Source organism: Lissotriton helveticus, chromosome 4_1, assembly GCF_964261635.1.
Source record: "Lissotriton helveticus chromosome 4_1, aLisHel1.1, whole genome shotgun sequence".
NCBI classification, from domain to species: Eukaryota; Metazoa; Chordata; class Amphibia; order Caudata; family Salamandridae; genus Lissotriton; species Lissotriton helveticus.
This window is the reverse complement of record NC_136063.1, coordinates 697941704-697966707: the sequence shown is the minus strand read 5'-3', so window position 1 is coordinate 697966707 and position 25004 is coordinate 697941704.

Below are 25004 nucleotides of genomic sequence, written 5' to 3'. Positions count from 1 at the left end.
CAGGACCTTCTTTCACTGTGCTTTCTTTTAAGCTCTTAAGTATCCATACAAGTTCTAGCTTATTTTTTGTGTGTAACAGATTTAACCACGAATAAGCAGGAACTCCCGATTCAGTTGCCATAGATTCATCTCACAAGAAATCTATGTGAAGAAACATGAAGGCCCATTCCTGGACGAGATGTTACTTAGGACCCAGGCTGGTTGGAAAACAGTCTATCAGCAGGAATTTAAATCAGAGACAAGAATGAAGTATAGAAGTCCAGGTTCTTTGGATTAAAAATAGCCAAAATAGAAGCTGCTGAAGGGATTCCACAAGACTAAGCACAACATTTTGGAGCAAAAATTACATTTCTTTACCTCTGTTAAAGTTGAAGACCTTAGTTATCAGCTTATGATGGAAGCTTCTCAGATTTCAAAAAGTGTTCAATGTTTTCGATACATTCCCATGCCAACTAATACTCTGAGCAAATGTAAAAGGGAAATTGTATCTGATGCCTTAGTGGAAGTAGAAGGTCTTCTCTCACATAATTGAAAGAAATACTCCAAAAATCAACATGATTGAAAGCAATCCAAAGAAAACAGGCATTGGCATAACCAATAGCTCTGACCCTAGCAAGCTGGTGTGATAATTACTTTTTAATTTATTTTAGTGCAAGCACATGCTTTAAAAGGGATGGTTGAAAAGGGATACGCTGGAGTACTCTGTCAGGGGTACATACCACAGACATACTATAGAGAGCTAGGGCAGCAGGTCTGCACAAAATTGACAACAGTGTGGTCTTCATATTTCCAGATTCTACAACAGCTGTCTACCACATATGAATGAATGAATGAGCAATTTGTATAGCGCAAACTAAGCCCAAGGGCGTCAAGGCGCATAAGGCATTATTCACTGAAGTCAAAAAATCTCTGAGAGAGGCAGGGCTGAAGTATATGCTGATGCTTCCCACCAAGCTAAATGTGCTGATTGATGCCCATGCACAGCTTTTCAAAGAACCTACAGAAGCTCCAGATTAGTTGGAATAACATGCAACAAGGAGAGAAGGTGCCGCTTGGACCCAACAGCAACTGCCTACAAGAAGGCCAAAAACACTTACCCAGACGCCTGGAATGTCCCACGAAACAAGCAGAGAAGGAAAGAACGGTGGTGGTGGAAATAATAATGTTCAAGTCATCAGTGGAAATAAACATAATTGAGAAGTCAAAAGACTCTTATACTAGTGCCACAGACACCAACGGCTCTCTGGAAGATGACTAAGTGCTTCCCAGTCTAATGCCAAGAACAGCTAATGGTTTATGATATAAGAGCTAATTGAAGCATATGGCCCCATATGTGTACTTTGTGCTCTAAACTTTGTGATACCAGAACTTTTCAATGGTCACTCAAGTAAAACAACAGGTAGACTCCCATAGGAGGTGGCGATATCCATTTGATGTAATGCATGTCAAACTAGAAGGGCAAGTGGACAAGATAAACTGGGAGCAAGGGGATAACTCAACATGCCCCTCTATACCTCCACTCACTGAGTTAGAGATGCATTAAAGTTTGTTACAGGAAAAGGGAGATTGTTTTGAATGGAGTACCCACATTAGCCCAATAATTGATGGGTTTGAAAACATGAACCAGAAGGATGAATATGTAGTAATGATGTTTATGATAAGAAGTTGGAAACAGGCAATGGATGTGCTGGGCCTGGAGGACCCCTCTCTTATATTTTGCTAGAGCATGATGAGTCACTTCAACTAACACTCTTTCCTTATGTGGAACGTAAGAGGTACAGAGTCACTAAGAAATCCAGGCTTACTTAAAAGGTATGAGGAACAGACTTCTTTTCTGCAAGGGATGCACCTTACAAAGGCAAAAAAGTACTGCAGTACCCCCCGCACTCCAGGTAAATTGTCATTTCTGAGCAGGGCCGTATTGATGGGTGCGGGTGCTGGTGCTACCTCTCCTCCAAAAAACACAGCTGGTCTTTTTTTCTTTTTCTTCAAATAATTTAAAATAACAGTTCTCAACTGTTTAGGAATAGCAATAGCTGCACTTTCCAGCTGGTTGCAAGCATTTCAGGTGATGAAGAACTAGTAGTAAAGTTTCTGACTGGAGAACACCCTATCAGAAAGTGTCGGTAAAAGGAAAATCAAAATATTAAACTTTAAAAATTAGAAAATATTTTTATTTTCAACAGTAATGTAACCAAATTTTATATATGTATTTTAAATGCAAAGCAAAATGTAACAAGTATTTGCAGTGCAACAGGTCTCACATTTACGCAAGTTTGAGCTATTGACATTGTAAATGATGACAATGCCTTTTATAGATGTTTTGGTTTTTAAAACATAAATAAAAGGCATTGTCATTTACAATGCAAATAGCTTAAACTCGCAGTAATGCGAGACCTATTGCATTGCAAATGTTTGTTTTCCTTTGAATTCTGGGATTTATAGTCCTGTTTTATAATGAAATAAACAAGACTACAAGTCCCAGAATTTAAAGAGAAAACCTGACGAGGGCCATCACATCACATACAGACCTGGGAAATATGACAGGGCTGACACCATTACACACCATTAGACACAACAGAGACTAACAAACAGAGTGAAGCATGTGCTGCTGCGCCTAATCTGTGCATGAGGAGGTGTGCGCAGATATTGCGGTTCTGTTGATGTGAGTGAAGTTTGCACTGTTGTTGCACCTATTCATTTTGTGTGTTTAGAAGCATGCACTAACATTTGTCGAGTCGAGGGAAATTTGTGCTACTGCGGTTACCAAATGTCATGTACTCATTATTTTACAACAGCGAACCATGGGCTGAGGTTTGTGCTGTGGGTTAGCGAAGCGTGGACAAATCTTTTAAAGTTACAAAAGTCGGAATTTGCATTGCCTGTGTATGTTAGGTTCTTGCTACTTAGCTCTGAGATGAACCATGCTCTGTCTAACTTGACCAGTAGCTACTACCTTTTGCCAAACTTAAAATGCAAGAGGAGATGGGGCGGTACACAGCCTAATCAATGGTTGAAGCTTGACACACTTCCTTCCCTTGCAAGACCGGCCCAGTTCTCATGATGTTATATCTGTGAAACGAAACCGAAAGTATTCACAGATCAAATGAGATTTCCTCTGGGGAGGGTCCAGCACTTCAGAGAAGAGGAGGCACCAAGGGGTCTTGTGTTCCTATTTTAGACACCATCTCTTCTTGCATTCTGAATGTTTAATTCTGTGATTCCACAGCGTGACTTGGTCTTCCGAGTCCAAGCGAAAAAAGCATTTGCAATGCAATAGGTCTTGCATTTACACAAATTGAAGCTATTGGCATTGTAAATGACAATGCAATTTATTTATGTTTTAAAAATCAAAACATAAATAAAAGGAATTGTCATTTATAATGCCAATAGCTCAAACTCGCGTAAATGCGAGACCTACTGCATTGCAATTGGTAGGCATCATGGACAACTGGAGGGAGGGGGACAAAAGAAGGCACAGACAACAGGAGGGAGGGCAGGGAGGTAAAGATGGCACGGACAATGGGAGGAAGGGTTGGGGGTGTTTAAGAAGACACGAAAACGAGAGGGAGGGTGGGGGTTAAAGATGGCACGGACAACAGGGGGGTAAAGAAGGCAGGGACAACGGGCGGGAGGGCGGAGTTGTAAAGAAGGCGCCAAAGCACATCGTGCCTGCAGTAAGAGAAACTGAATAAAGAAGATAGTGCTTAAAGATTAAATAACAGGTACCATGTAACAACTGAACTAAAAGGGCCAGTCTCCATGGGAGGTGACAAATGAAGAGGAGACGGTACGAAGGAGGGACTAACAAGCCAATTTATGAATCAGAAGCCAGCATTTAGTACAGAGAATGAGTTAAGCCTATGGCAAAGATGGGGAGAGGTGGGTGGGGCTTCTATTCCCTACTCCACTACAATAAGTCTCGCAGAGCAGCACATGCACGCGGTCTCTAGGTTCAACCTAAAAAGCTGCTGCACTATTAACTTAATTGTGAATTAAAATACTTAATTTAAGTAAATATATCAAATTAAATGAAAATACATGTTTTTAAGATTCATAAACCCATTGTTTTCTACTATGCTTTAAAAATATTGTTTTGGTGTATGAAATAATTTAAAATAATGTTATTATATTTTAATAAAGATGAATTTTACATACATTTTTCAATTAGAAAAGAGAATTAAAATATGCTAAAATAAAAGTGGTTTATTTTTAGATATTTCTTTTCAAAATTAAGTTACAATTGTTTATATTTTTTCCTATTTTAAATATTTTAATTTGTTTTACAATTATTTCATAAGTGGTTTTATTTTAAATTCCTGCCTCCATTACTTTCTATGGGTGGGTTTTGCAGTATCAATGGTTGGCCATGTGTGGTGCTGCAATTACTACTGCTCCTTTTTGCCAGTAGTAGCCTACACTCCTAAATGTCATATGTCTAAACTTTGAGTAACCTTACACTTGTAAATGGTGAATAGACAAAGGTAGTGAAGTTGCTCAAAAGAGTAAACTTACATGTGCAAATTACTTCCAAGTGTAAGTTGATTTTGTGAATATCCCAGACAATGTCTTAGCAGTGACTGTGCATGTAGGGGCTACCTTTTCTGTTATTTTTTTTACAAAAGGGCTGCTTTAATTGTGAACAACAGGCATTAAAACATGAAAGGAATACCAGCTTTGCAAATGTAAGTACACTATATCATAATGTGCTAAGAACTACCTTCCTATTTCTTACTAGGTTCCTCTGTGCTTTTTTCATTCTTGAATACACTTTGCACTTTATTGGTGTTCCCGATCATGAACCTTTGTAATCCACTCCTAGAACTCAGCCCCTCCCTGCAGCAGTAAAGGATGAACCCAGGGCTGGAGCACAGGGGAGAGACTGTGCTCTGATTGGTGGACTGCTTGATCAAAAACACAAATCTGTTGAAGCGGTGTGACCGAGATGTGCAAAACATGTGTAGCCGTCATAATGTCAGGCTGACAGGCAGAAGGACAGAGGGCAGCAAACCGTATATCACAAACACATTTTCTTGCTCTTAGAAATTTCCTCACGCAAGATATTTTTTTTAAAAGTATGCAATGAGAAATTCTCAAGGGCAGCAAATTATTTCTTTGTTGTTCTATATATGCTTCTGTTCAAAAGCATTGAACCTTTGGTTGTTGGTCACGCTGGGGGGGTGCTGATAATAGCTGACATTGATTTGTATGAATTAACTGCTAATTTGCACATGTCCTGATCGAATTTTAAAACTTTTGTGTACTTTAATCTGCTAACTTTTAAATTGTGCAGGACCCTTGGGAATCGTCCCGCTAGCGCTCGCAGCGCTTAACTTTCACCTTACCTGCCGTTATCTCCCTCGCCCAGCCGATTTAGGGGCTGGGGCGAGAGACGGCCGCCATCTTGGGGGAAGGCAGGGCGGCGCGCTAGTCGCTGACTGACTCCTACCCTCCTCAGCCATCTATAAATGTGTACCATGGGCAGACGGCGCAGCGGGCTGGTGCGCCGGAAGCGCGCCGAAGTCACGCCAAAGTCCAGCCCGTCTGCGGCCGTCCACGACGGTACGGGACCAGGGACTACAACCCCGGCTCAATCCTCCATTACTGCACCCTATACAAGTATGATTTCATACACCAGTCATGAGCTGAGGAAGATTAACTACAAGTCGCCACACAACACTCACGTATGTGCTCGCGTGGGTCCACTAGAGACGCAGGGTCCATTTAGTTGCTATAACTGTAGATGGGAAAGTGTTCCCAAACAAAGTCATGTGCCATTGCAGACCCTGACAACCCCTTTTAAGTGCATGTATGTGAATGTCAGATCTCTGCCCAAACACTCCACATACATTTGGGATTTTTTAAACGAACATAAGCCCGACTTGGCTTTTTTAACAGAAACATGGCTGGATGAACATAACACCCCCGATATAGTCACAGCCCTCCCTCCAGAATATAAGATCTAGAATGTGAATAGAATAAAACAAAAGGGAGGAGGCGTCGCTCTTTTATATAAAGATTTTCTTACCTGTAAGCAAGAGACGAGCATACAAGTAGAAAGGTGTGAATCTATGGCATTCTCTGTGTCCCTGAATACTAATGTATTATTTGGAGGAGTACTAATTTATAACCCTCCCGGTTGTACATTGAACTTTAGTACACAACTACTGGAGCAAATGATGCCAGTTTGTTTGAAGAACAAAAATATTCTACTTCTTGGAGATTTCAACATACATTTTGATAAATGTAACAACACCTTAACAAAACAATTAGTGGAAGATATGGAAATCTTGCAGATATCTCAAAGAGTCAACCAACCTACACACTCGGCAGGTCACATACTGGACTTGATATTTTCTAACATAGAGTCCATTGACATTAACTCTGTAACATCTCTGCTATGGACAGATCATCATATGATCACTTTCTGTATCAATTTACCCACTATACATACGCGAACATTGGGATCTAGTGTAACAAATACGAGGAGCTGGAAAAACTTTTCAATAGATAACTTCAAACAACACTTCTCACACCCGAACGTAGCAGGCACTGATATTCATGAGGAAATTGAGTCACTTCACACAAACATTAAGACTGCACTTGAGTTCTGTTCCACAGTACGTGTTCATCACAAACCCAGAACTACTAAATCAGAAAGGTGGTACGGACCAGAGCTGAAATCTCTAAAGAGAAAATGTACCTCTCTAGAACATAAATGGAGACTAGGCAAGTCTGACGAGACTAGAAGCGCATATAAACAAGCGCTCGTACTCTACAATAAAGCAATTAAGAAGGCAAAAAAGGAGTATTTTACACGTAGAATAACTGAGAATAAAAATTCCACAAAGGAACTTTTTAAAATTGTTGGGGAACTATGCAATCCAACAAATCTCTCAGTAAAACTTACTCCATCACAGGAGAACTGCAACAAATTAAATGATTTCTTCTGTGAGAAAATTGATAATATCTATGCCTCCTTCTCCAATTGCACGCCAGAAACTATCGAGAACAATGCACCAACTACGACTCAAGTTACTTGTACAGGTTTTGGCCCTTTCTCAGAAGCCGAGGTGGGCAAAGCCATGCTTGAAGTTAAGTCGGGATCCCCACTAGATCCATGTCCACACCACATTTACTCTCAGCTAACCCCTGTAATTTGCCCCACCGTAACGAAAGTTCTGAATCTTTCCTTATGCTCTGCTACATTCCCAAGATCTTGGAAGCAAGCCCTAGTTACTCCACTAGTAAAAAAGGCAGGATTAGATGTTAATAATCCTGCCAACTACCGGCCAATATCCCAGTTACCCTACCTCTCAAAAGTGCTGGAGAAATTGGTCAACAGACGGCTTTCCAACTATCTGGAAGTCAATGAACTGTTGGACGATTCCCAGACGGGTTTCAGGGTGAACAACAGTACTGAAACAACACTTCTGGTGGTGACGGATAACATTAGGGCCCAGGTAGATCAAGGCAAGACAGTCGTCTTAATACTCCTTGATTTATCTGCGGCTTTTGATACCGTTCCACACGACCAATTACTGAAAGCCCTGGAAGGGAAAGATATACGAGACAAGGCATTGGGATGGCTAAAATCTTTTCTGGAGGAACGAACACAATCAGTGTGTTTGGGTGATTTCATCTCTCCCCCGCGAAACATTAAATATGGGGTTCCCCAGGGGGCCTCACTCAGTCCAACTTTGTTTAATGTTTTCGTGTCCTCATTGGCAGCCATTGGAAGAAGGTGGGGTGTTGAAATGTGTTCTTATGCTGACGACACCCAGTTAATGGTTACCATTGATGAAAAGAATGACCCTAAAACCCGACTGATAAACTGTCTGACTGAACTGGCCAACTGAATGCAAGAGCATTGTCTGAGATTAAATGCAGACAAGTCAGAAATCCTCTTGTTTGGCAAAAATCCCCAGCTCTGGGATAACAGCTGGTGGCCAAGCAATCTGGGGTTGCCTCCGAATCCCACCCCAAAAGCAAAAAACCTGGGAGTGGTATTGGACAGTGCTCTGTCCATGAAATCACATGTCTCCATTGTCTGCGGGAGAGGCTTTGCATTGCTGAAAATGCTCAGACGAGTTTTCCCCTGGATCCCGACTGAATGTAGGAAAACCCTGGTTCAGTCATTGCTGATGAGCAGATTGGACTATGGCAACTCACTGTTTGTCGGAATGGCAGACTATCTTGTGGTGTTGTGTGTCATGCATGGAATCAGGAACACTGCTGTGCTCCGGATTCCATGGGATGACAGTTACGACCCATGTTATCTGATAAGATATAATTTATACTGCTCCTCAATAAATCACTTCAATATCACTTTAAAGTGGAATATATCCCTGGCATTAGAAATGTCTTAGCTGACTGTTTGTCTAGATTGCCCATTCCCGATGACAAGGTTGTGGAAGAAGATAAGGATGATGACAATGTTGTGTCAATTTGTGAAATCTCCAAAGGTTGCATTGGTGAGGATGTTTGGAAGTTGGCATGTGATAATGATTCTGTTCTTAATGATGTTTGTGATTTTGTAAAAACCCAATGGCCTCGTAAAGAGCTGTTATCTGATAAATTTCTTCCTTTCTTTCATGTTGCACAGGAATTATCCATTGTAGAAGGTGTTTTGTTTAGAGGTTTACAATTAGTAGTCCCGCATGAATTACAACCTAAGATTTTAGACATGGCTCACGAAGGTCATCCTGGGATGACATCCATGAAAAGAAGGATTAGGAGTGAATTCTGGTGGCCAGCAATGGATAAGTGTATAGAACGTAGGGTTAGGGGCTGTCTGGATTGCTGTTTAAGCGACAAATCACAAAAGCATGTTAAGTGTGAATTGTTTCCAATATCTAGACCTTCACGTGTTTGGGAAAGTGTGTCGTTGGACATTGCAGGTCCTTTATCGTTTAACAAAAATGTGATGTATGCAATAATTCTGGTAGACCAGTTGTCTCAGTGGCCTGAGGTAAAGATGGTTTCTAGTATAACATCTAGTGTTGTGATCAGGTTCTTAAACGAAGTGTTTGAAAGGGAGAGTTTTCCAGAATCTATCACTACTGACAATGGGGTGCAATTTGTATCCTTAGAAATGAGAGAATTTATGGAGCGCCATGGTATAAAACATAGGCGCGTGTCAGTGTACTATCCCAAAAGTAATGGCATTGTAGAAAGATGGATCAGAGTATTTAAGGAAGGTCTGCAACTTGCCTTGCAAGATGGGAGGGATTGCAAACAGACCATTAGTGAAGTTCTGTGGTGTTATAGAAACACACCCAGGAGCATGGGTGACCTGTCTCCTTTTGAAAAGATGAGAGGGAGGAGGTGTAGTTCCAACTTGTCTCGACCTTGAATGAGAATGCTTGGCTCTAAGAGTTCTGATGACGTTGATCGTGCTCCTGGTGGTAGTACTTTCCAGTTCAGTGTCAATGATTGGGTCCGTGTCAAGAAGTGCAGGAATGTCAAATCTGGTGAATCTCGGTATTCCAGTCCTTTAAAGGTCATGCGTGTTGGAAGACAAGTTGTCGAGCTGTCAGATGGAAATGTGTGGAATTTGTCCAGGGTTGTTAAGGTTCCAAGGTGGTTGTGGCCCAAGGATGCGTCTCCAAGATCTAAAGTTTCTTCTGGCTTGAGGTCTTCCAATGGGGCAAATAATTGGAGGAAATTCTCAGATTCTACAACCCTTCACTGTTCTCCTGAGGTTAGGTCTTCTTGCTCTTCTGCCGTCAATATGCCAGTCCAACATGTACAGAGGAAATGTCATATTCCTGTTTGGTCTAAGGACTATCATCTTTATAGATAATTCAATTTGCATATTGTGTATGATGTTTTCCAGATATTAGTATTAATGTGTTTTATTTCCATGATTCTCAATGTATAATATTTGTTAGTTCTTGTTATTTATCTTTTCATTGTGTCTCTGCAATTCTTCCTTCACGAAGGGGGATGTGTGGTGTTGTGTGTCATGCATGGAATCAGGAACACTGCTGTGCTCCGGATTCCATGGGATGACAGTTACGACCCATGTTATCTGATAAGATATAATTTATACTGCTCCTCAATAAATCACTTCAATATCACTTTCCTGACTTCTGAAGAGACATTATTTCATATCTCTTTTCTAAATTGCAGATAGTGCAAAATGCCGCGGCAAAGGCTGTCTGTAATAAAAAGAGATTTGATTCGGCTAAAAGCTGCATGTGAGAGCTTCATTGGCTCCCGATGCGACAGAGAGCCAATTTTAAATTACTGTGTATCACACACAAGGTGCTCTACAACGCAGGCCCTACTATTCTACATAATAAAGTCGAATTCCACAGACCACTGAGGAACCTTCGATCCAGTACTTTAGGAAGAGCTACCACCACTCGGGTGAAGACTGTCAGGATGGGAGAGCGGGCCTTCTCGCATCTGGCGGCTGCTAAGTGGAATGAACTACCTCCCAGTCTTAGACTGACAGACGATCTATCTTTTAGGAAACAACTAAAGACACTACTTTTCCCTAAATCAGAATAAATCATTACTCAGTGTGGTTATTGTACCTCTCAGCATCCAACCTTAGCGCCGTGATATCCTACTCAGGATGATTGTTAGCGCTCTATAAATAAATTAAATACAAATAGAATACAATACATTGCCTGCCAGAAGATCATATTGTTTCCTAGGCTAATTCTGCTCAAGTGTATGCCACTATAAACACATCTGAGTAAACAGCTTCAGTGGAGATCAGTACTTCACCTTCTGTCCTAGAAAATGCAGACAACATATCTCTGGCACTCTAGAAACCAGAAAGTGATCAATTCCTAAAGATGAACTCTGAACTAATAAATGCAGACACTGATTTAAGTAATGCTCAGGTCAATGTATCACAGTTCATATGTAATAGACACATTGATCAAGGAAATGTTAACTCGCAGATTCAGTTGAACCCCTTGTTTATTGCAGAAATAATAGTGACATTTAAACATAGTTTAGTGTCAGCTGTCCAAATCTTGTCATAGTGATCTGACAAGATACGTGTTCAAGTATACTTGTTAGAGTAGTTTCTTATTTTACTACTATTGATTGAATGCATCTCAACAGCTACTAGATCAAACTGGGATGTAAAGTTACATGTGCCTTGTATTTGTACCCCTATTATTGATAAAAATGGCCCTGCTGCCCTACACGTTGAAAGGTATCATTGATGATTTTGAGACCACTCTGTCTGTTTCCCTAACAACTAACTCTAATTGTAAAGATCATACTCCTCAAGTGAGTAATGTCAGTGAGATATGTCGAGGTCACCTTGGATCCCCAAGTAGTCAGAAATATGCAAATTGTATTAGTTACCAGTGAAATGTCTCTGATGAATCAAAGGGAGCTGTTTATGCTGAACAGAAAGACCAAGGGAAAATGATTGAGATTGGTCTGAAGGACGTGAAGTGCAATTTGATAATCTTGTAGGGTTTGTTGGAGAAGCTGGGCCCTTCTATTAATACTTCAGCTACCTTTTAGAAGTGGCCTCCAGCCGCGGCCGCTGCAGGTAATAAAGGTGGGGTGGTGGGGCCGGCTTGGGTGGATTTATAGAGACTACCACAAAGGAAAATTAATTATTTATATCATTTTCCCTTGTGGTCATCTCTCAAAATCCCCTCCAGCCGACCCCACCTCCCTACCGCTCTTACCTGCCTGCGGCCGTGGCTGGTGGCCTCCTAGGGACACCTGAAACACTAGAGGACTTGCCTTAGCTGGTCACAGAGTCAATTTCAGCACCACTGAGCAAATCATTTTCTTGACTTGGATCAGTCCTATGCAGCTTGGTTGAAATATGTCTTTCTTTTGAAATGCACGTTTTGGACAGACAGCAATATCAGGTCTTGTGGATTTAATGAGTGGTGGGGGCCTTTGAGTAAATGTGACTAGTGTACTATGTATCCTATGCTTGTTAAAGATTAATCATGGCATAAACCACTACTAAGGATGCCTCAGAACCCAATTATATATCTGGAGTTTGTGGTTGTTTGCCCCTAAATGAAGAAGAACAACACAGAAAAGACAATTCATTCCCATTCTAGTGCAAGACAAATTACTAAATCCATCAATGCAATACCCAACCAAACAAAGCATTGTTGGGAAATGAAAACGTGTGTTTGTTTTAATAATCATGTAGATTAGTTGGACAGAAGGATTCTCATTAGCTAGCTAATAAACAGTTCACCTTTAAATCACTCACTAAATGAGACCTTCTAATTTATCCATTACAAAACACATACAGACCTTGGTTTTGTTTGACTCTTGTGTCACTGGCATCTTTATTGGTTAAGTTCCTTTGTCATAGAAAAACAAGCCTGAATAAGTTAATTGCAAATGTGAGAATAAAATTGATCTCTGGTGCTACACACTTTTCCCTCACAGCTGATTTTCCTTCATGATCACATGAAGATATGTTTTTTTATATCATCAGCACGTCTGCTTTTCAGGTTGTCCTACACCTTTCTTTGTCATTCATAACAGAACAGAAGGGCAATCCAGTACACAGAAGGAAACCTGAGGTTATGTTGAATGAAAATGGCAAATGCCACTGAGCTCTGGATATTGATGGTTGCACTCCTGAGCCAGCCTGCTGATGACTTCCACAGCAGTGACTGCATTACCCAAGAGCCTTCTAGGGCTCGATTACTTGCGTACCTGAGAATGGATTGCCCAACTACACAATGCACCTTCAAATACACATTATATAATTCTCTCCACTGGGAAATTGAAGCCCTTCTCATGGCGAACGACCTTTACAAGGCGGTTGTTACACCGCAATACATTTACATCACGGTCATTACAACGCAAGTCGTTACAATCACTTGCGCTGGATGGCGCTATACACTAAGGAATAGCATGATTTACTATTCCGACACCTTCCCTACTGTTACGTAGGCTGGAGTTGGAATAGTAAATCATACTATTCCTAAGTCCAGCGCCCTCCAGCGAAAGTCGTTGCAATGACTTGCATTGTAATAACTGCAATGTAACGTACCACGGTGTAACAACCGCTTTGTAACGCCACATGTTCCCTTCTCATACGTCTTATTCTAGACATATTAAGTTACCCTGTTCTGAGGACTGCCTGCCTACTTACAATAGGATCTAAACACCATTGACTATGATACATTATTTCCTGGGATAAAACTTTTACATTAATTACCGTCGATATACTTTAGTCTACTACCACTAATGAGATCCCTTTGGTCAATTGTCTCTGTCTGTATATTTCATTCTACATATACCTATATTGTCTACACATAACAGCATGTTTTCCGGTGCGCACCAAGTACTTTTCCATTTTTGTTTTACTAATCAGCATCAAAAATGTCAATAATTATCTTACATTGCTTTGGGTTATAGACTGCTTTTCTATATATTTAATCCATTGGCCCTGTAGGGCGATTCTGATATTTCATTAAAAATACATACATAATGAATCCAAAAAGGAACCTTTGGTTTCTGATATCTCTTGGTTGTCTCAGCACAACCCATATTGACTTCGAATACATACAGTTATGATACAGTCATGTTTTTAAGAAGACATTTTGCTATGTCCATCAAAATGCTCAATGAAACCACCTCACCATACATCTTAAATAGTACTCAACAGAAGCAGTAAAAAGTTGTTAACACCATGTAATCTATTTGATTCTCCGGTTCAGCGGTTCCCTCCCCGCATTTCCTTACTGCATTTGGTGGCGCTGTAGCAGGACTTCATCCCCCAGATTGCCTCTTGTTACAGGCGGGGGGTCAAAGACTTCCAAGGCATTCATTACCGTGGACCACTTCCCACAATGTGAGACGCGTCCGGGTGATTGTTCGGGCCAAGACCGGGCCCATCTTCTCTCTTCATTCCCCAGAAGAGGCCAGGCCCACGCTCTTTCATCTGCAAACTTACTGTCCTTGTTCTTGCTGTTGCTGGTCCGAAGAGGCTCGGGCTGGTCTACCTCTCTTGGTTGCTGGTTTTGGTGAGTGTACCCTTTTTTTCTTTCTAATTTAAATCCGCTTGTGATTTTCAAACATCTACGAAGAATAATGCGCAAAAGGAAAATTCTTGAGGATAGAGTTTTCGCCCCCATCAACCCACCAGATGGTAGAACACTGGACTCCTTCTTGGCCCGTGCAAGCAACGTTGACTTCAAAGACATAGAACTTGCAAAGAGATGACTTTCTCCGGACTTTGAAGTTGTCCGTTTGTATCTCCTGCAGGTCCATCTGAAGGCCCCATTAGACAGTAATATTTTTGATGCTGCCTGGGTTGAGCATTTTTTCCCGAGTTATATTCAGGAGATGTCGACCAGGAACTGCTCCAGGCTACGCTTTTTGACCTAAAAACCAAGGTGGAGAGTAGTACATTCACTGGTGATGCTGCAGTTGAGTATTCTATTGAACCAGCGACACAATGGGGCCATCATATATCTAGTACAGGGATCTCTAAAATTTTTGTTTGGATCATACCACACAAGCTCCAGTGTTGAACAAAGTGCCTGATGATCTTTTCAAATTATACAATGTTGTATGATGCCCCTATTTCCAGTATTTCAATGCCATATTAAATGGGGCACCTATTATATATGCTGGGGTTAAGAGCTTAGTGCTACTGTTTGCAAAAGATACCCTTTTGCTGTTGAAATCCCCTATGCTGATCCAGAAACGTCTGGACTGTTTTGGGGCTTTCTGCAGGCAGCGTGGGTTGAAGATTAACCTCGGCAAAACCAAATACATGGCTTTCAAACCCTCTCCAACATCCTGTTCTAAGCCAACTTTTAACGGCATAGCTCTGGAGAGAGTCAAGGTGTTTCGATTATCTGGGTGTTATGCTCACAGAACACTTTGATTGATCACCCCATGTTCAGAAGCGCAGGTGCATATTGTGGGGACATCTTAAGGGCCCTACTCCAACTCTTGAAATCTATAAATGTCAGGCCCTAGGGCTACTTTGTATAGTGGAGAACTCTGGGGTTTTCAATATACTAGAGCTCTTGAGCTAACAAAAACTGATTTATGAGGCGCTTAAGTAATCTACCAGTCAGAGCCCTACTTGTCCTTTGGTGCATTAATGGCATAGCTGGGTTAAAACCGCTGTTGTATTGGCAGAGGCTATGCGTAGTCCCAGAGCTCATGCCACTTCGTAGCACCTTAGAAGGTGTTCTGGGGCAGCCTGGCGCCCGTAGGATCACCTAGCTTTGGACTATTGTGGATCGACTGGATCAGACTGAGTATGAGAATCTCTGGTCTTCCCCTAGAGACGCCATCTGTTTCAAAGCCAGAGTTGAAAAGTACCTTTTGGTGCTATATTGACAACTTAATTCTACAGCCTCTGTGGGCTTGATCCCTCATTGCCTCCTTTATGGAGTTTAAAGTTGATTATCAACTGGAGGCATTCTTGGATTAGAGTGAGCCTCCCCCTGTGTAAGCTTTATATATTACATTTTAAATTTCACTTGGGGACTTTGCCTACCTGCCCCTTCACAGCTAAATGGAAACGTGATGCCCATGATTCTGACAGGTTTTGCCCTTTCTCCCCCCAGGTGGTGGAAACAGCTGCGCATGTTGCATTTTTCTGCTCAACTTAGCAAGGTATTAGAAGGAAGTTGATTTTAACAGTTTGCCGTAACTTGGGCTTTTGGAATTATTGGCCCGCATATAGAATAATAGGAAGGGACACTAGACAATGTATCGTAGTTGCTGTCACTTGTTTTTTGATGAACATGTGGAGGCTTAGACAGAAAAGGATGCCTAAATTGAATGGGTTTTATCTCCTGCCATTATTTTATACTTTTAAATTGCAACTTCAATCTGCCATTGTTTTAAACTGTTTAAAAGTGGACTTAGTATGATATGCAATGCGCTAGATTTTTATGAAAGTCTTTATGAATTGAAAGGTGAGTATACATGATTTTATTGTTTTACCCTTTCTTATGTACTGTTTTTTTAATGTGCTCTTTTATGCCATTGTGGCGAAATAAACACTATGATTATGATGGGGGGTTTGATTCATTACAAGGAGGATCCCAGTACAACAGAACAGAACTGCTGATGGTTCAGAAATAAGGCAAGGATGGGTTCTGCTTGTGTGGAGGCCATTTCAGTCAGGATAGATGCCTCAGCTCAGTCTAAAAACGATGATTTCTGACGGTTGACTTTTGTGCATGCAGCACATCCCTGGCCTGCTACATTAATTTATAATGATAGTACACAATTGTCACTATCCCACCTTGTAATCAATATATTCTGTTTTCTATAGCTAATTCCGTGATCAACTTAATTTTACTATATCAATATTGGTTTTGCTGTTTGTATATAAATGAATGATAAATCAGTGAAAAGGCTGTATTGGATATACGAGCAGAGATGCTGCCATCAAAAGAACAACCATTGAATAGGGCTATTCTCACGCTGTTACATTTCCTTTCTTTTTAATCTTTGTGATAATTGTCACATCCTATTGATTATTATCAGCAATTGGTTAGAAAGAATCTCGAGGTGGTGCCAGAAGCCTTGGTCAGAGTACACACTTGAGTACTTTTATGAGTCATTCTATATTCCATGCATGTTACGGATGTAGGCAGTGTTGCGCCGCCAGCAAAGGCCACCAGCAGCATGACGTCCTTCGCCACCACTTAAGTAACAAGATAACAAACGACAGTATGACTAGCACAGCACCACAGTCATAGTGACCACAGCTATTTCCGGCATCTGGTCACCCTAGAGCCGTCACCTGAAACAACTGCGGTCACTTTAAGTGCTGACTCCTGAGGCCATCTTTGGTCCTGCTGCAGAAAGTACACCTTTTAAACTTTGACAAACATTGCCTTTAGGGTTTTAAGACCACAATGGTATGCCTTGCTCACAGCACCAGCAGTTCTTCATCTCTCTGACCACAGAAAACCTGATTCAATTATAATACTCTGTTAAATTTTCTGAATCTGTGCACCGGTTTTCGTGAGTTGTGGTGCTTGTGAAATTCTTGAAATAGCTTTGTGAAGTTTCACTCATCACTAATCATATTAATGACAGATTATGAAAGGCAGATTCTAGACGCAAAGGTCCAACCACAGTATCTGTAATGCGACTTCTCACATGTTTTTTAACTTTTCCTGTTTTCTCTCAAAATGGCAATACCGAATTCATTCCATACTGTAAGAAGCCGCCACTTAATTAAACCATCCCTGCGCTTAAACAGGTGTGAAACTGATTGTTTCAGTATAATGAGATCATTCTTGCAGGCATGTTCATGTTTTATGTGTCACTTCTAAACGTTATCACAGAACATGTTAAGCGCTCTGATACCTTCGGGTCTAGCTAGCGCTATATAAAACTCAAATAATTATTATTTTGTTACGAGTAGTGCCAAACTGGCGAAAACCTGTAACCACTTTGTCAGGAATTGAAAAAAAAAAACACAACTCGCACTAACAGGTACAGTAGGCAGTTTTATGGCAGTGGCTAATTGTAAACAAACGTGTTTTCTATTGAACTCTAAGGCGGTTGTAATTGTAATTGCAATTATATGGCGCTTACTACCCCTGACCATAGTGTTGAAGCGCTTTACACCAAGCAGGACGCTGCTCCAGAACCCGAAGTTAGTGCTTAGTTCTATGTTATTAGTTATTGTGAATCGACGTTTGTACTCTAGAAAAACATTCCATATATTCATACGAGTTTCTTTGTGGTAGATTAAATTAATAGGAGTTTAGTTTGTTCATTAGTGGGAAGGGGAAATGTGAGTTCATGCATATCTTTGGTGGGGTTAACAGATGACCTACTGAAGATTAGATTACGTTATGATGCAAGGGTATGAATTTAAAAAAAGGAGAGGTTATCGTTTGTTTTTAATGAGTTGTGGCCAATTGGCAGAAAAACATTAAAAGACATTAACATGGAATACGGTATGTGTGGGTTACATTGGATGGTATATGAATATAGTTCAGATAACTTAGACTGTTAAAAATAGCAGTGTGTATGTACATAAGCGGCGTTCATTTGTGTTCACAATACCCCTTGGTGTAAACAGAACGGATATCGCTAAGACTCTGACTGTGTTGTCCTACTAGCATAGCACACACGCACACGACAGCCATTTTAGGTACCATGGTCTCCCTGTTCACGATCGCTCATCAGCGCCCCTTCCCTGACCCTGCAAGCCTCCCCCATGCACCCTGGCTACCCCTCTCCCACATGCGCGGGTCATGAGCCCACCCCTCCCGCATGACTCTGTCCCTAAAGAATAGCACCCCGCGCCTGACCAACACCTCCTTCCCGTCCATGAATACCCTTCTTATGATCAACCCTTCCACAACACTCGATTGTCCACACTGACCCTTCCTTTCATGAATACCTCTCCTTTGATGACCTCTTCCTCTGAGCCGGAACGTTTGCACGGACCACTGGTCATCCCTTAGCCTAAGGATACAGTTTATTGCCCACTACTTTATGCACTCGTCTCTCTTGGAAGAAGCTACTATTGATCACGACCACCCCACCCCCTGAGATTCGATCAGGCACACACATTCCAATGGAATCAGCAGAACACTCAGCCGCATGACAGCCCCCTCCTATTGCATGGAGGATAAGGGCCCTACTGTAGCCACGTGTTGGAATACCTCCATACTATACAAAGTGCTGATTGTAATAAAGGATGCCTGTGTGCCACCAACCTGTGTATAAAAGACGAAGCCTCAGAGAAACTTGTTAGAGCACCTCCCGAAGACTCTGCGAGTGTCCCAAAGGACATGTTCTCCTCATGAGTAATAAACTCTGTTCTTGTTTTCCTACTTCCAGTGCCCGTCTCTTTATTTGATAATTATTCAAGATGAGAATGAAGAGTCGCCCTGCACCAGCAGCCTGGGCATCGGGTGCGATATGGGCTGACTTTTCTACAATTGGCGTCCCAACGCGGGGTCCATCAGCGACATAGGGTCCGGTAAGAGAGGTCCAGACGATGGGGTGAACATCTAAATGATTGGAGTATACCTGCCTTGAGAGGGCCCTCGTCCGGCTGCCGATTGAATGAACTTCACCGATTCCGAACGGACCTCTCTCAAGTGACCTATTGTCCTGACTGGAATCCCACAGGAATGCTGCGGTAAAAACATGGAGAAAGAGAACGATCGGGCGCTGGAAAAGGGAAGGCGAAGAACTGCCCACATGGTCCGGTCCGGGTAAGGTCGTGACACACGACAAATTGCGAAATTGATTGATTGATTGATTGTTTGAAAATACTAGTATTTCCTATTGATTGTTTCTGGGAGATTCTCTATTTGCAAACAAACACAGAATCGCCATACTCTGTTTAGTCTTTGCAGATAGTGAAGGGTAGGCAACGCAAAACTTTAACACGTCGTGCCTATTTTTTTCTCCCCATTGATTGATTGATTGAATCGAACATTGAATTGTTCGAAGTTGGTTCTCTTAGGAATCTTCTCTGCCTGCAAACGGGGAAGAATAGGAATATTCTCTCTCCCTTTGCAGAGAGTGAAGGGTAGGTAACGCAAACCTTTAACACGTCGTACCTATTCTGTTCCTCATTGATTGATTGTTTGCCCGAACATTGACTGTTTGGAATTGGTTCTTTTTTGGAGGTATTCCCTATTTGCATACAAGCACAGAAGTCGCCATACTCTAGTCTTTGCAAGTAGTGAAGGGTAGGTAATGCGGACCTTTGTCCCCCGTGGTAATCTGTCATGCCTATCTACTCCCCACTGGTTGATACGCCAGTTTCACCCGGACCATTTACTAGAGGAAGATCATCTGGCCCGACCAGAGAGCACCCCTAGTGAAAAGGACATATGAGATAATAAAGTGATCACTGTAACCTGTTAAACAGAAAACTTTAGCATGAAACCACCTGGAAAGAAAAGAATAGGAAAGCGAAAATCAGTAGGCCACTGATGAACATGAACTTTTATTTAAACAACGACAAAGAAACAATAACAAATACGTAATAATAACACCTGTTAATGCCCTAGAAATAATAAAACGTTAGAAATAAGAACGGTAAACTGTAGAAAATGCAAGTCAGCAGAACATCCGCCCCCACTCTGGAAACTTCCAAAGTGGAGCAGGGTGCGGCTACGCCCAGCCGGAAGCAACCCATATAAGGCGGGTCCTGCTGCCAACAGTCGGCCAGGAGATCGTAACGTAGGGTGTAGCCGGAGGAGAGACCGAGGCCAGCGGGACCCGGCCAGGGGATTGCCTTGACAACGCTGGAGAGTTGCAGGGGGGGGAATGTCTATGTCCTCGACCCTCCCCTCTCTCTCCCAGTCCGGCCGCGGTGGCACGTGAGAGTTGCAGATAGTCCCACCACATGCTCTCCCGGTCCGGCCACCAATGGCCGGGGACTGGGGCCGACGGGATCCGGCTGCAGCCGATGAGCCAAGGAACCCGTTCATGGGGCCAGAGCAAGGGGCGTCCGGCCGACATCCACCGGAAGCCCGGCCCAGAGACGGACGAGACATTTTTTCTTTTCTCCTCCGTAATGGCAGCAGCAACACGCCAGGCGCCACTTCTTTCTTTTATAATGGCTGCGACAACACTGGGGGGATGTCTTGCACATGCCACCGACCCCCCCCTCGTCCTCATCGCCTGGTCCGGCCATAACAAATGTCAAGCGAGACGCCGTGGGGTGCACTGGGAGGGAGAGACGGTGCGAACAGGCCTCTCCCGCCTCCCCAGGTGGAGGCTTCCCAGCTGCACCCTCAGCGCTCCAGGCGCCCGGAAAAGGGTTCTTCCACTGTGGCGATGCTGCAACGCCTCGTCCGGCAGGGTGTAGCCCGTCCGCTCATTTGACCCCGCGATCGCCGGTAGCTGCCGAACTTTCAAAATGGTGATCGACCTGGCAAGAGCGGGCCCAGCATGAAGGAATGGTCCGGTCTGTTGTTGACTCCACCACCATAGTTCTCCACAACCTTGAAGATTCTAGAGGAGCCGCGGGAGTCCCCGACTCCCGCAAATACCCCCGATGGGGAGTGACTGCCATGATTGCCCACGGAACGATGGAAATGTAGCCGCAGGACGTCGGCGCTCCCATGCTGTCGCCAGCCTCAGTTTGAATGACTAGAATCCTGCAGACCACAGTCGGATCAGTTCCGGTGAAAGCACAGTATGACCCGGTAGGAACATTGTTTCACCCCCCCTTTTTTTTTGACTGATGGTTCAAACCACCGCTCTTTTCTTTTGCCCTTTAACGGAACTTTTGACTGCCAAGAGAAGCTCTGAGCCAACCACGAGTTAATAGACATTTAGACTATGCCTGGTTCTGCCTGACTGCACCCAAAATGGCGCCGATGCAAATGAAACCCTCAACTCTTTATTGTACCCCGATTGCTCAGCCTTGATGTCATAGGATATGTATGAAGTTTTTTTAAACATATAGATTGATATAGAATGTGTACTGGTTATGAGTTCGGACAATGGATTGATGTAGGATGTAAACTGTAAATTCAGGAAATGAATTGATATGGGATGGGTACTGGTTATATGTTCGAACAAAGAATTTATATTGGATGGGTACTGATTATGTGTTCAGACGGTAAATTGACATCAGATGGGTATTAATTGAACACTCGGACAATGAATTGTTGTTTAAAGTTTTGCACATCGTGATTATTGAAAGTTGGAAGCCCAACACTTATGACACTCACTCACACTGAAGTCTCGACATGATTTTATTGCGCTTTTTCACACTTTATTTATGAAATAAATGACCACCGACTCCACTTAAGTTTTACTAATAAAGTATCCCCGCATCTACAGCTCCAGCATGCTCCGTGACCGGTCCACGGGGTTGTAGGCCCGTATTTATGCACCGACATTCTTATTAAAGATTTTTTGAGAAAGCAACTATATTTGTCCGTGTAAATTGATAAAGTCTTGAATTAATAATCCCTATTTTTCGATATAACTGAAATGTAGGTGGAATGACTAAGCTCGATTAGATAAAAGGGTTGAAAAGGTATAGCACATAGAAATATTGCAAATATGAAGGGTCGAATTTTAGTTGTGTATTTTTCCTTTTTATACAGCCGAAAGCAACCGCTGAAGATCCAGGTATTTAGCCGATACTTTATATGCTACCTGTATAAGAAAAATCACACTAACGGTCCACCTGGGCTTAAACGCCCCAGTTGGCAGTGACTGCATCCTGTGGAAATAGGCCGAGTACGCAGTAAGTAAAAGCCTTTCTGGGTTTATGCGCGCGAGTGCGTATCAATGTAGCCTGCCCTCCCTTCCCTCCTTCTCTCTCTCTCTGCAGGTCACCTCGGAATGCCGACGAAAATAGTGATCCAACAGACGAAGAGACGGGAAAAGGGGTCTGATTATAGTACCTAACCGCGACAAACCTCAAATAAAGCAAAAAGAATAATGTACACACCATGATTAAGCCTTCTTACGTTTGACTAAGTAGGAAAAAGTTTAGGGTATTTCGAGGTAGGGGTTGCACAAGTATCCTCCGCCGAGAGGACTAGAGATATGGCCAATATTTGAAAACCTACTACCTCCTTTTCCGCATCCTCATAGGCTTAGAACTAAAAGCTGCCCCATTGCTCTCCAATTGTCACCAACTGTTGTCTCAACCTGGAAACGCACTTGCTAAAAATGACTCGAATAAACCTCCGTGAGCATTAGCCCAACCAGGTCAGTTCATGACCAGTTGCCAAAGGCGTAAGTGTGTAAAATCAAAGCCACCAGTAAAAGGCAGCCAACGAATAGAAGATAAGAAACAGGTAAAAAGAGCGTAGGATGATAAAGATGCTCAGCATACAGGAAAGGATAATTGTGGCCAATAATTGTTTTATGTTTTGTCTTGGATTTTTTTTGTGTATAATACATGTACTGTCTTCCCCGTCTGAGTTTGTGTGTACGTGATGCATGAATCTACGTCATCCCTCTGTCTGTGTTTCCGTGTTACTTAACCCCTGTTGTTCTGTGTTGCGCGCGCACTGAACGGTCCATTATTGTACACGCCTCTCTTTCTCTCTCCATGTCATACGTGTACCGAATGGACCATTTAGGGTGCGGTCTCTCTCTCTCTCTCTCTCTCTCTCTCTCTCTCTCTCTCTCTCTCTCTCTCTCTCTCTCTCTCTCTCTCTCTCTCTCTCTCTCTCTCTCTCTCTCTCTCTCTCTCTCTCTCTCTCTCTCTCTCTCTCTCTCTCTCTCTCTCTCTCTCTCTCTCTCTCTCTCTCTCTCTCTCTCTCTCCTTCCTCTTTCCAAAAACCCCGTTTCCTCTTTTCAAGTATAAAGACGTTGTGCCCCTCCGGCACAAAACATTATTGGGTTTTCTCGAACACAAAGGTGTTCAGCAAAATTGACCAAAACCAAAAAGCGATTGTGACTTGCCATATTACTACCTCTCCTTTCTGCAAACGATAGAACCCGAGTTGGTAAATGAAGGAAAGGACAGGTAAGACGACGGATGTCCCCTAATCTGGCCTTTTATAAGGGAACTATAACGTCAATGGCCTTCTGTTTCTCAGTTCGTTAGAAATGCGATCCCCAACTGCCCCGATTGCCCCACCCCCTTGCACCTAAGTGCGGATGTCCAGAGTACCCCACTTCTCCCGATCGACCCCGGCTCCCTGTCCAAAGCACCCACGCGCCCCCGATTAACCCTCGCCTCATGTCAAGCTACCCACGAAACGAAATTGATGACCTTGATTAACGGTCATTCCCCAGGAAAGCCATGTTTTACATCTGCTCCTTCCCCCTTCTTCATGACGATAGCGCCCCTGTTTGCAAGAGTTAGCCGACCCCGGAAGCAGATGTAAGATTGTCGATACTTGGGTTAAAGGGAAGAACGAGTCTCTACATAAGGACTCGATGTTTAATGTGATGCAATACATTGAGTACAAAAATCCAATTTCTCTTATCATATGTCGCGAATGTACGCCAAAACAAGTCTATGAATTCAATATGCAATACCCTTCTCCAGACTCCATAAGTGACGACCTTTGACTGTGACCGATGAACCTATCCCCCACCTACTCAGGCATGGGGATGGATTGAGATGTATATCTATTCTCTCGACCAGTTTTTCTAAAACTTGTTTTTCACCCATTCAAAGATACAATCACCAAAGGAGAGGAGCTGGACGTGACGCACAGCCTGGCCACAGATCATGGAGCACATGTGACGACCAAAGGTGGAGCCGCAGAGCAACGAGACGCGGGACGAGGCACAACTTTCAAGTTCAGCTGATGAAGAAATAAGGGGCTGCCTTGAAGCCCTCGACTTGCTGACCCACTCGTGCCTGAAGTCCCCGTCCCTTTTTTTAGTCCGACTGATGGGCCTGCCTGCTCATTGTCCTTTGCTCCCTTAGTCCCTTGGTGTGTTCGAAGATCTGGCCCCACTCCGCCCTCTCCTCCCTCGATTATTCAACAAACTCTTTCATATAAACTTTGACTATGGACTGGGATTTTTGTCACGGAAAAAGAAAGACACGCAGGTGCCCAGCATAAGGCACCCCTAAGAAAACGAGTTAGGAAACAGGACTGTGATCTAACAGCAGAGGACTGATCGCACCCTGCAACGTGTAAGGACGAATCCGAGCTGGACCTATAGCTCCACCGCCGGTGCTCAGCAGCGCCAACAAAAGAAGACGGACTCTGTTAAAAGACATTGCAACAAAGACCCTCCCCCTTTCCAGAACTTTCTATTCGCCCCTTGTCTAAATTACTTGTATCGAATTGAATACCTCCCTTAACCATTTTGTATTGCCTTTTAAGAAATGTTTCATCGATCACTCATGTGGTTAGTCTTCCAAAAATCCCCTATAGTACTGACAAGCCGGAAGGTATCAGAGCGTTCTTCCTGTATATGATGTCACTAGAGAGAAGATGCGAACTTGATTTTTATGTGTCGAAGCATTTTTTGATTCTACACCGACTGAATATTATGCCGATTTCTAGGCTTGTATAAAGAGCCCAATAGATGTAAATTAACATGCATCGTATTCTGCCTATCACATCGACTGTGTAGAAATT